Source organism: Rhinopithecus bieti, unplaced genomic scaffold (genome assembly GCF_001698545.2).
Source record: "Rhinopithecus bieti isolate Rb0 unplaced genomic scaffold, ASM169854v2 scaffold_79793, whole genome shotgun sequence".
NCBI lineage: Eukaryota > Metazoa > Chordata > Mammalia > Primates > Cercopithecidae > Rhinopithecus > Rhinopithecus bieti.
The window spans coordinates 5,208-15,518 of NW_016829883.1; the positions used below are offsets into that span (position 1 = coordinate 5,208).

Consider the following 10,311-nt stretch of genomic DNA (forward strand, 5'->3'; position numbering starts at 1 on the left):
CTCTCTCCCTCCCTCCGTCCTTCCCTCCCTCCCTCCCTTCCTTTTTCTCTCTCTGCTGAGCCACTTGGAGCTGGGGGTGGACTGACACAACATCCCTATGGCCATCACCACTGGGACTGCACTGGGTCAGAGCCAAAGCCAGCAAAGCACTGGGTCTCACTCAAGGCCCACTGTCAACACTACCTGGCTATTTCCTATGTTCACTCGAGGCCCTGGCAACCTAGTCAGCAGGTGGCAAAGCCAGCCAGACTTGTGTCTTTCCCTTCAGGGCAATGAGTTTCCTGAGGCCCTGGTAGGTCCGGAGATGCTGTCTGAGAGCCAGGGACTGGAGTAAAAAACCTTAGAGATTTACCTGGTGCTTTATTCTAAGGCAGCTGAGCTGACACTGAAACCATGAGACAAAGTCCTTCCCACTCTGCCTTTCCCTTTCCACAGGCAGAGGAGCCTCACCCTGTGGCCACCACCACAGGCCCACAGGGAGTGCTGCCAGGCTACTGTTGATGTTTACTTGGGGCCCAAGGGCTCCTAAGTCACTTGTAGTGAATGCTTCCAGGCCTGGGACTCACCCTTCAGGGCAGTGGGCTCCCCTCTGGCCCAGGGCATGCCCAGAAATGCTGTCTAATAGCCAAGGCCTAAAGTCAGTGACCACAAGAGCCCATTTGGTGCTCTCTACCCCATTGTGGCCAGGCAGGTACCTAAGCTGCAAGACAAAGTCCCTTTTAGCAAGCAAAAGAAATCTCTCACCTTAGCCACCAAAGCTGGGAATGTGCTGGGTCTCAGCTGAAGCCAGCCACCTTGCAGGAGGAATGATTAGTAGAGACTACTATGCAGCCATCTTGCTCTGCCCCTCCTCCCTCACTTCACTTTACCTCCTAAGAGCCCTGTTTCCAAATACAATCACATAGGGGGTTAGGGCTCCAAGCATGAATTTTTGGGAGACACAATTCAGTATATAGCATTTAGACTTGGGAAGAGGGAGGAAAAGAACATGCACAGGAAGGTCACAGTGTAAGCAACAGTATGGAGGTGGGGAAGTTCAGCTCATGGATAGAAAAAATTGATCCAATTAGGCAGGGCCCACAGGGTAGGGTGGTGAGAAGTGGGCCACATCAGAAAGAACCTTGAATGCCAGGCCGAGGTGGGAGGCATTTCCTGTTGCGTAGAAGGTGCCATGAGGTGGTAGGGAGGGTAACATGATGAAAGGATATTTGGGAGGATGGAACTGGCATTAGTGATGGGTAGGGGTAAGGAGTGAACAAAGCTGGAAGCCAGGAAACTGGACACGTGACCCAGAGTTCAGGCTTAGGCTGTTCAAAGGCAGTTTCCACACTGAGTTCCAATGTGGATACAAGCATGCAGGGGGTAGATGATTTAGAAAAGCAAAACAATTTCCTTCCCATTACAGTTTCCCAGCTGCGTTAATCACCAGAGTCCTATAAATCAGACAGTTCACCTGCCCCAAACTGTGTCCCTAGAAGCTGTGACCCAGAGGGAGCCCTTGTCCAGCTGTAGCCGTGGGACACTGCAGCCTGAGCAGGACTGCACCTGTTCCCTCCCAGGAGCCTCATCTCTGGCCAGGCTTTGGCTTCAAATGCCCTCAGCTTTGGCTTCAAAATCTGTTGGGTCAGATTCATGAGAGCTCTGGCCTTGTTTGGGTCAAGGATTCTCAAATAGCTTTTTTCAAGCAGGCAATAGATCAACTCTGCTGGCTTACCTCTAAGAACTGGCTACAACTCACAGAAATCTGTTATACTCATAGTTACAGCTTCATTATATGGAAAGGATACAGATTAAAATCAGCCAGGGGAAGAAAGGCGTAGGGCTGAGTCCAGGAGGGCACCAGGCATGGAGTGTCCATTATGCCTTCCCCATGCAGTCAGAGTGCATTACCCTCCCAGCTTTGCTATGTGCCAATACACACGGAGTACTCTCAGCCAGTGAGGCTCCCTCAAGCCTCAGTGTTCAGGACTTTTACTGGAACTTCATCACAGAGGCATGCTTGATTATCCATGTGGCTGCTCTCAGTTTCCAGTGTCCAGTCCTTCCAAGGGTGACCTAAAGCCTGGACTCTAAATCACATAGTCGCTTTTCCTGGCCTGGCTAGTCCCTACCCTAAATCTTATTATTAGACCATCCATCATGAGCCAAGATCCCCAGGCAAAGATATCAGGTATTACATGTTGATGGTTGCCTCCCAGGAGTCTAGGACAAAGGCCAGACCTCTTTTTGGTCAAGGTTAATATATTTTTTTTTACTATACAACATGCCATCCTTCTGTTATTTTTTCTGTTTTGTCTTCAAAATAACCCTAATTGGTGGGTAAGGATGTTTGTTATTATAAACAAGAGGGAAGACGCTTGGGCAAGGTTGCACAGTTCATCCTGGACTCATGGTACAAGACTCTTTCCACTCTCTGAGAGCCCCGAGTCCTGAGAAGAAGATGGAAACAAAGTGTGTATGTGTGTGTGTGCATGTGTGTGTTTGTGTGTGTAAATGCATATCTAATGAGTATGTGTGGATATGTGTATGTCTCTGTGTGTATGTATACATGTGGATGTCTGTGTGTCTATGTGTGTGTTTGTGTGTGTGTGTGTATACAGTGGTGCACACCTGTAATGCCAGCTACTCAGGAGGCAGACAGGGGAAGATCACTTGAACCCAGGAGTTTGAGAGAGAGAGAATGTTTCAATGATCTGTTTCTTGCAGTTAGAAGGAAACACCTGGGGCTGGGCATAAAGAAACAAAGCACAGCATAAAGAGGCAGAGAAATGTCTAATAAAAACAAGTGACCAAGAATTAATTAGTTCATCTATAAAGAAATGTAGCACTTTAGCAGCAGATTAAAACTGGAAGATAATTTCCTCTAGAACCCTGATAATCTTTGTGAGAAAACTCTTGGCCACATATGTTAATTGCCAAAACTCACAGGGCCCTGTGCAACAGAACTGAGGAGTAAAACCATCTTTTTAAAACTCACTATGCTACAAGCAGCATTCAACTCTTTCTCAACCAAGACTTCACAAACCTATCTCCAGCTTCCAGATGGTGAGGGAAGGTGTGATGAGATTTTACGATAAATTGTGCCTGTCTCTGAGCCCATCTCCCCCTATTGAAGAGAAGGAAAATGAGGCGAGTGCCTTACAGCCCTGCTGACAAAAGTCACAAGAGAAGCAAATGATTATTATTTAAAACCAGAGACACCTATAATTTATTCATGAATGCCACACATTCTATATTAGATCTTCCATTTCAATTTACTTGTATTCTTTGAAGCAAATTTATAAGATTCAACTTATTCAGAAAATGCTCTCAAGTAAATAGAAGAAAACACTTTAACCACAGGAAGTATCATGCTACACAATATGGTGTAGTGGTGAAGGGTGCAGGCTCTAAAACCAGAAAACACAGGTTCAAGTCCTGGCTCCACCACCTTGGGAAAGTTATGTGGTCTCTCTGTGCCTAAATTTCTCCATCTAAAATGTAGGGATGACAATAATAGTGTCTATTTCACAGAGTTGTTTTGATGAAAATAATATACGTAAAGCACTTTGAACAGCAGTTAGTGCTATGTAAGTGTTTGCTATAGTTATTTTAACATTTCAGATTATAAATAACTACCCTATTATTCAGATAACAAGAGTCCCTAAACTGATAACATGATGACATGATGAAGAGCTTCTTGGGTTTCTTAATTTCCATCAGTTTTGTGAGGGGGAAAAAAATTACCACATGAAGAAGAGGCAACTGAAGGGGGGCAGGCGTGAGAAAGGAAGCTTGGCTTAAGAATTGGGGGCTTGGATTTTTATTAGGCTTTTTTGTCTTCTTAAAAAACTGTGGCTATAGCTCCATTGATAAGAAGATTTTTTTAATATCAATGCTTTTGCCTAAAAGGACCAATAGAACTGCCACAAGAACACTGAGTTTTAGACATAAAATAGAAAGGGTAATAAATGAAATATGTAAAAACTACACAACCAGAAAAAATAAACAACTTAGCGGCAGATCACGCGCAAAACATGGGCTAAATTCTCACAGGATTTATGTTTGAATGGAACGAAGCGCAGCCACAAACGCCACATACTGAATGATTGCCAAATTACATGAATTCAAGAACAGGTTGGAAAACTAACGGCCTCGGTGACAGAGGTTTCCCAGTTATTTTGTGTTAACTTTGAGGGGACAGCAACTGAAAAGGGGCAAGCGGGAGCCCTCTGTGCTGATGGGAACATTCTGTATCTTGAGCTGAGTGGTGGTCACATGAGTGTGCACATATGTAAATACTATGGAGTTGGCCAGGTGCAGTGACTCACACCTGTAATCCCAGCACTTTGGGAGGCCGAGGTGGGTGGATCACTTGAGGTCAGGAGTTCGAGACCAGCCTGGTCAACATGGTGAAACCCCATCTCTACTACAATACAAAATTAGCCAGGTGTGGTGGCAGACACCTGTAATCCCAGCTATTCAGGAGGCTGAGGCTGGAGAATCACTTGAACCCGGGAGGCAGAGGTTGCAGTGAGCCAAGATCTTGCCACTGCACTCCAGTCTGGGCAACAGAACAAGACTCCATCTCAAAACAAACCAAAAAAACAATAGTACAAAGTTGTAACTTAAGGTATATGCACCTCACTGTATGTAAGATACTATCTTAGTCCATTTGTGGTGTTATAACAAAATATCTGAAACTGGGTAATGGGTAAAGAACAAAATGTATTTCTCACAGTTCTGGTGGGTGGGAAGTCCAAGATCAAGGGACCAGCAGGTTTGTAGTCTAGCGAGGGCTGCTAGCTTCCAAGATGGCACCTTGAACACTGTGTCCTAACATGATGGAAAAGAGAGAAAAGCACAAGAAGAAAACCGAGCTAGGTAGCTCCCTCAAGCCCTTTCATAAGGTCACTAATCCCATTCATGAGGGGCTCCTCCCTCACGACTTAGTCATCTCCTAAAGACTCCACCTCTTAATGCTATCACATTGGGGTTTAAGTTCCAACGTGACTTTTAAAAGAGTCACAATCATTCCAACCATTGCAAAAGTACTTTACTAAAAGAAAAAAAAGGAAAATCTTGTCTCTAAACATAATATTTTAAGAATTTATATATTTACAGCCCAATTTTCCACTTGCTTACATACATATTTGTGACCACGAGTGTCATTCTTAGATGATAAAAGTTTCAGTAAATTATTTTCTCACATTACCTATTAATATCTTATTCAGATAAAACCAAATTTCTAACCTAGATTTTAGGTTAAGACAGAAACCCATAGTCATTTGTTGCAATGTGAGAATGACAGAGAGAGATATTAACTAGCAGAATCCAACTATAAAACTAAATTTAAGGGCACAGTTCTCTGCTAATGACTCCCCAGACAAATCACTACTTGGATAGCAATGAATCAACTAAAATGGAAGTGAGAACAATTTGAGTCCTTTTGCAATGGATGGATGTTTATGAGACTATTAAGTGAACAGGGTTCAGAAACAAGGGGATAAATGGCTTGCTAATTTGGGGTTGAATGGAGTAATGAGATGATCTTGGAAATATAAGAATCCTGCTTAATGGGACTTGTCTACTTGATATTCAATAAACCAATATAGTAAATTCAAAGAGACAAAGGACATGAGCACTCAGGACAAAATTACAAGAATAGTGCCAGGCGCAGTGGCTCACGCCTGTAATCCCAGCACTTTGGGAAGCTGAGGTGGGCAAATCACCTGAGGTCAGGACTTTCTGACAGGCCTGGCCAATGTGGTGAAGCCCCATCTCTACCAAAATACAAAATTAACCAGGCATGGTGGCACGCACCTATAGTACCAGCTACTTGGGAGGCTGAGGCAGAAGAATTATTAGAACCCAGGAGGCGGAGCTTGCAGTGAGCCGAGATTGCACCACTGCACTCCAGCCTGGGCGATAGAGAGAGACTCTGTCTCAAAAAAAAAAAAAAAAAAAAAAAAAAAAAAATTAGAGGAATACATTTAGCAAAGAGGCACCAAAGTTGAGATAAGGGCCACTGTCCCACCTCTGACATCTTCTGACATCTTTAATTCTTGTGTCATGGGGATGGCAAGCCAGGGAACAGAGTCTTCTGACTAGAAGCTAAAACCAGCCTTTGGGGTGAGTTCAGAGGGACTGTTCAGACTCAAGATGCGAAAGCAGATGCTGCCAGGTCGAAAATGTCCCGATTGCAAGAGCATTTTCAAAGACAATGATGCTCAGGGAAAGAGAATGCTGTGTGTTTAAAAAGAAAAAAAAAATTAAAAGAAAGAATGGAAACAAGGAAGAAAAAGTGACTGGAGGGTAAGGTGACTGTATGTTCTTGTTTGCAAGGTACCTCTAAGGTTATGTCTGCTGTCCCGGTGCAATTATTATAGTGCCCCTTTCACTCTCCTAAGTGTCTGGACTTGGATGATAAAGCATATGATCACCCTAGCAAAGAGAGGATATTAGCCAGAAGACCTATGTGTCCATTTTAAACGGTGTGGACTGATCCACAGTCGCGCTTGTGCCGCTGCCCAGCCAAGCGGTGTGCACCACCTCTGCCTCGCCCTACCCCGCCCTGCCCGGGTCTCCAGGAAGGCTGGAGCGGAACCCTCGGCTCCCACGCTGCTCTGGTGCTCCTGCAGGTTATATGGGGGAACTGCTTCTCCACCCCCACCCCAGTATCCTCCACCCCACCTTCCCACCCGGACCCTGGGCAGCCTTGGACTTGGCCAAAAGATATTCAGAGCACGAAAAGCCCTGGCTGGGGAGTGGGCTGGACCCGACAGTGAAGCCTGCCTCACACAATCAGACCGGCCCAGTTTAAACTAATAAAGCCCAGCTCCTCTTCTTCCTACCCAGTCCTGTCCTGTCTCATTTTGTAGACGGGAAACTGAAGCCTAATTCAGATTTTTCATTGGTAGGATTGTGAAGCATACAGCTGGAGCCTCCCAGGTGCCATTCCCCACATCTCTGTCTTTCCCCTAATACATTAGGATAGTGGGGAAGCAAGAGAGCTTAAGCTTAGTAAGCTCCTACTGTGTACTGGCCAGAGTGGACACTTTTCTCTCCAGCCTAGCAATTGATGGGAAATAGGTGATTATACAACTAGGAGACAGATCAGAGTGGGCTAGTGACATGCTCACAGTCTCTCAGCTGAATCTGGAACCCAGGGGTCTTTGACTCTAAAGCTAATGCTCTTTCAGGGTCTCCAGCTTGAGCAATAGTTGCAAAATGCAAAGAGCACCTGAAAATCTAATATTGGTCCGTATGAGAATGTATTGCAAACACAAACATGGAGTGTCTTCGTGGGGGATGATGGCGTGGTGGGGAGGTGATCTCAGTTCTATGTAACCTGGAAACTCTTCGAGGAAAATGAATGAAGCATGACTGAGTGCAATTTGTCTGATAAGACCTGTCAGAACGTGAGGCCTTGTGGACCCTGAGTGAAGGTAAGAAACTATGGTGCTGGACATTTGCTAAGGTGTTCTTTTTAAAATTGCTTAGGGCCTCAGTGCCTCCACCTTCTTCATGACCGTAGAGCCACTTGCCTCGGCCTCCTGAAGTGCTGGGATTACAGGTGTGAGCCACTGCGTCCAGCTGGTAGGTCTGACTTACTGTGCAGTCAATCCAAGCTGGGGTCAGGCAGGGCTTTAAGGCTCTAGAACTGTAGGAGATAGTGCTCCTAAATTCTACCCCCAGGCCCTCTGTGCTCAGTCTGAGATGAATGATTTCGGGAAATCAGACAAGCAACACAGGATTTCACAATATCTCATACTTGTCTGACTGGCTAGGTTTTTGGAACATGTCTGTGGTTAGCTAGCTAGCTTTTGTAATCTGCTTGGCTATCAAGTTTGGGATATGTGTAATATTTATAAACTGAATTTAGCATAATCCAGGCAGCTGGTCTCAGTTTAAGGAAGTTCCCTGAGCCAAGAATGACGGAATTTCCCCCTCACTTGACAGCAATGCGTTTTGTAAGGGTAAATAGAGGCTTCCGAACTTTCTGGGTTTTGTTTTTGCTTGGTTGTTTCATTTTGTTTTTGTTTGTTTGCTTTTATTTAGTATGGGGAGAATCTGTTGAGATTCTAGACTCAGCGGGTCTGGAGCTGACATCTGGATTCAGAGACAAAAATAAATGATGGTATTGGCCCCACTCCTGCCCCAGGCCCAGGCTCAGCCTGTGCCTGTGCCTGGGACCAGGACCAAGGCCACTGCAGGGGAGTATGTCCTCAGAGACCTGGATCTCCATTCCCTCCCGTCTCCCTCTGCCTGGCCCGCCTAGTTTCCACCCACATCGAGGTGCAGCATGCATCCCACCCACGCCTTCCCGTGACCACTTCTTACCTACATTATAACTGGGGGTGGGGCCTTATCCTAAATCATGCATTCTCAACAGAGGTATTATCACCCCACAGAGAATGAAAAGGCAGGGGAGGAAGGGCAGCTGACCATCTTAGCTATTACCTGGTTTCTGACCCTCCAAAGGCTCGCAGTCCATACATATGTCCATGTAAAGAAGAGGTAAAACCATCTCTATTTGCAGATGATACAATCTTGTATTTAGAAAATCCTATGGAACATACAATGTATCCATGGTATTAAAATTTCATAGAGGGAGGCACAATTGGGGAAAAAAATGCTAAAAATGCTCCTTAAGAGGACAATAATAATAATTATAAAAAGATCCAGAAGCACCGCCCTAAATGAAAAAATTAAAATGAAAGTTCAAGCACAGGCACCAGAAGGTGGGGGTAGTTTCCAGGGACCTGCCTTCTGCATCACCTGAGACTGACAGCCCACGAGGGCATGGGAAGGAGAGACCAGGGAGCCTGTCCTCCAACACATGTCCATGCACTCCATGGTGTGGGCCACAGATGGTGCCCGTCTAGACACAGGCTCCCTGCAGGCAAATCCCAGCTCTGCCACATACAAGTTTAATGACCCTGACAAGGTACTCAGCCTTGCTGCTCTTTTGTGCTCCTCTGTAGGAGGAGGATGGGCTGTAACCACATAGGACAGTTGGGAAGATTAAAGAAGGTTACTTGTGCTAAGTGGAGAAATCGTGTCTGGTACCCAGTTATCTTACCTGGTTGTCCCATGCTCTCCCTCCTGGGCAGGCTTGCCCACTCCTCGGTCCCTTCGATCTGATTGGTGGACATTGAGCTTGTTGGAGTTGTGAGCTCCGGCAGAGCCACTGCCAGGTGCTTCTAGAAGAGGATTTGGGGGAAAAGGCAGATTGAACTTGGGGTGCCTATTAGGGGGTCGAGAAGCTCCTGCCCATTTGTTCACAGTTTCATGGACTTTTCAGTTGCTAAAGTCACAAAGACTTGTGACCCGAAGAGTGACTTTAACTCCATTTCTAACTAAATTCCTAACTCACCCCAATTCTAACTCAATTCCTAATTCCTAAGGTTTATTCTCAACCTTAAGCACCAAGTGTGCCCCTCCATCTGATCTAATCCCAAATCCTAACCTGGGGCCTCCCCTGAACTTTAGCTCTAACCCTCACCCCAATTCTAAGCCCACCCCATCCTTACCCCAGTTCTAACTTGGGCCCTATCCTTAGCTGTAGAGCTCACCCCAAGTCCACTGGTAACCCAGTATTTCCCCAAATTAACAGGTCATTCACTTCGACAGTCATAAGTTTTACTCTACCTGCATCCCTTCTGAGCACGGAGTTACTTACTATTTGTCCTAAGTGGATCTTTAAAGAATTCCACTTCAGCATCATTCTGAGCAACTAGATCCCAGAAATCACACTTTTTTGTTTGTTTGTTTTTTGCAATGGAGTCTCGCTCTGTCGCCCAGGCTGGAGTGCAGTGGCGTGATCTCAGCTCACCGCAGCCTCTGCCTCCTGGGTTCAAACCATTCTCCTGCCTCAGCCTCCCGAGTAGCTGGGACTACAGGTGTACGACACCACGCCTGGCTAATTTTTTGTATTTTCAGTAAAGACAGGGTTTCACTGTGTTAGTCGGGATGGTCTTGATTTCCCGACCTCGTGATCCACCTGCCTCGGCCTCCCAAAGTGCTGGGATTACAGGCATGAGCCACCGCGCCCGGCCAGAAATCACACTTTTGATAAGCTGGTTGTATTGTTTCTTTTCTTCTTTCTTCCTTCCTTCCTTCCTTCCTTCCTTCCTTCCTTCCTTCCTTCCTTCCTTCCTTCCTTCCTTTCTCTTTCTTTCTTTCTTTCTTTCTTTCTTTCTTTCTTTCTTTCTTTCTTTCTTTCTTTCTTTCTTTCTTCTTTCTTTCTTTCTTTTTCTCTTTCTTTCTCTCTCTCTCTCTCTCTTTCTTTCTTTCTTTCTCTTTCTTTCTTTCTTTCTCTCTCTCTCT

At 45.5% G+C, this 10,311-nt stretch overlaps 1 long non-coding RNA gene across 1 annotated transcript; it reads right to left on the minus strand.

Annotated features, from left to right (window-relative positions):
* Positions 1-4,719: 4,719 nt before the first annotated feature.
* On the minus strand, positions 4,720-9,807 carry LOC108524162 (uncharacterized). The gene is made up of 3 exons (XR_001883993.1): positions 9,065-9,807; positions 8,443-8,548; positions 4,720-4,815 (listed from the first exon to the last, which is right to left on the minus strand). It is a non-coding gene; the product is annotated as an uncharacterized LOC108524162 (long non-coding RNA).
* Between the last annotated feature and the right edge of the window lie 504 nt (positions 9,808-10,311).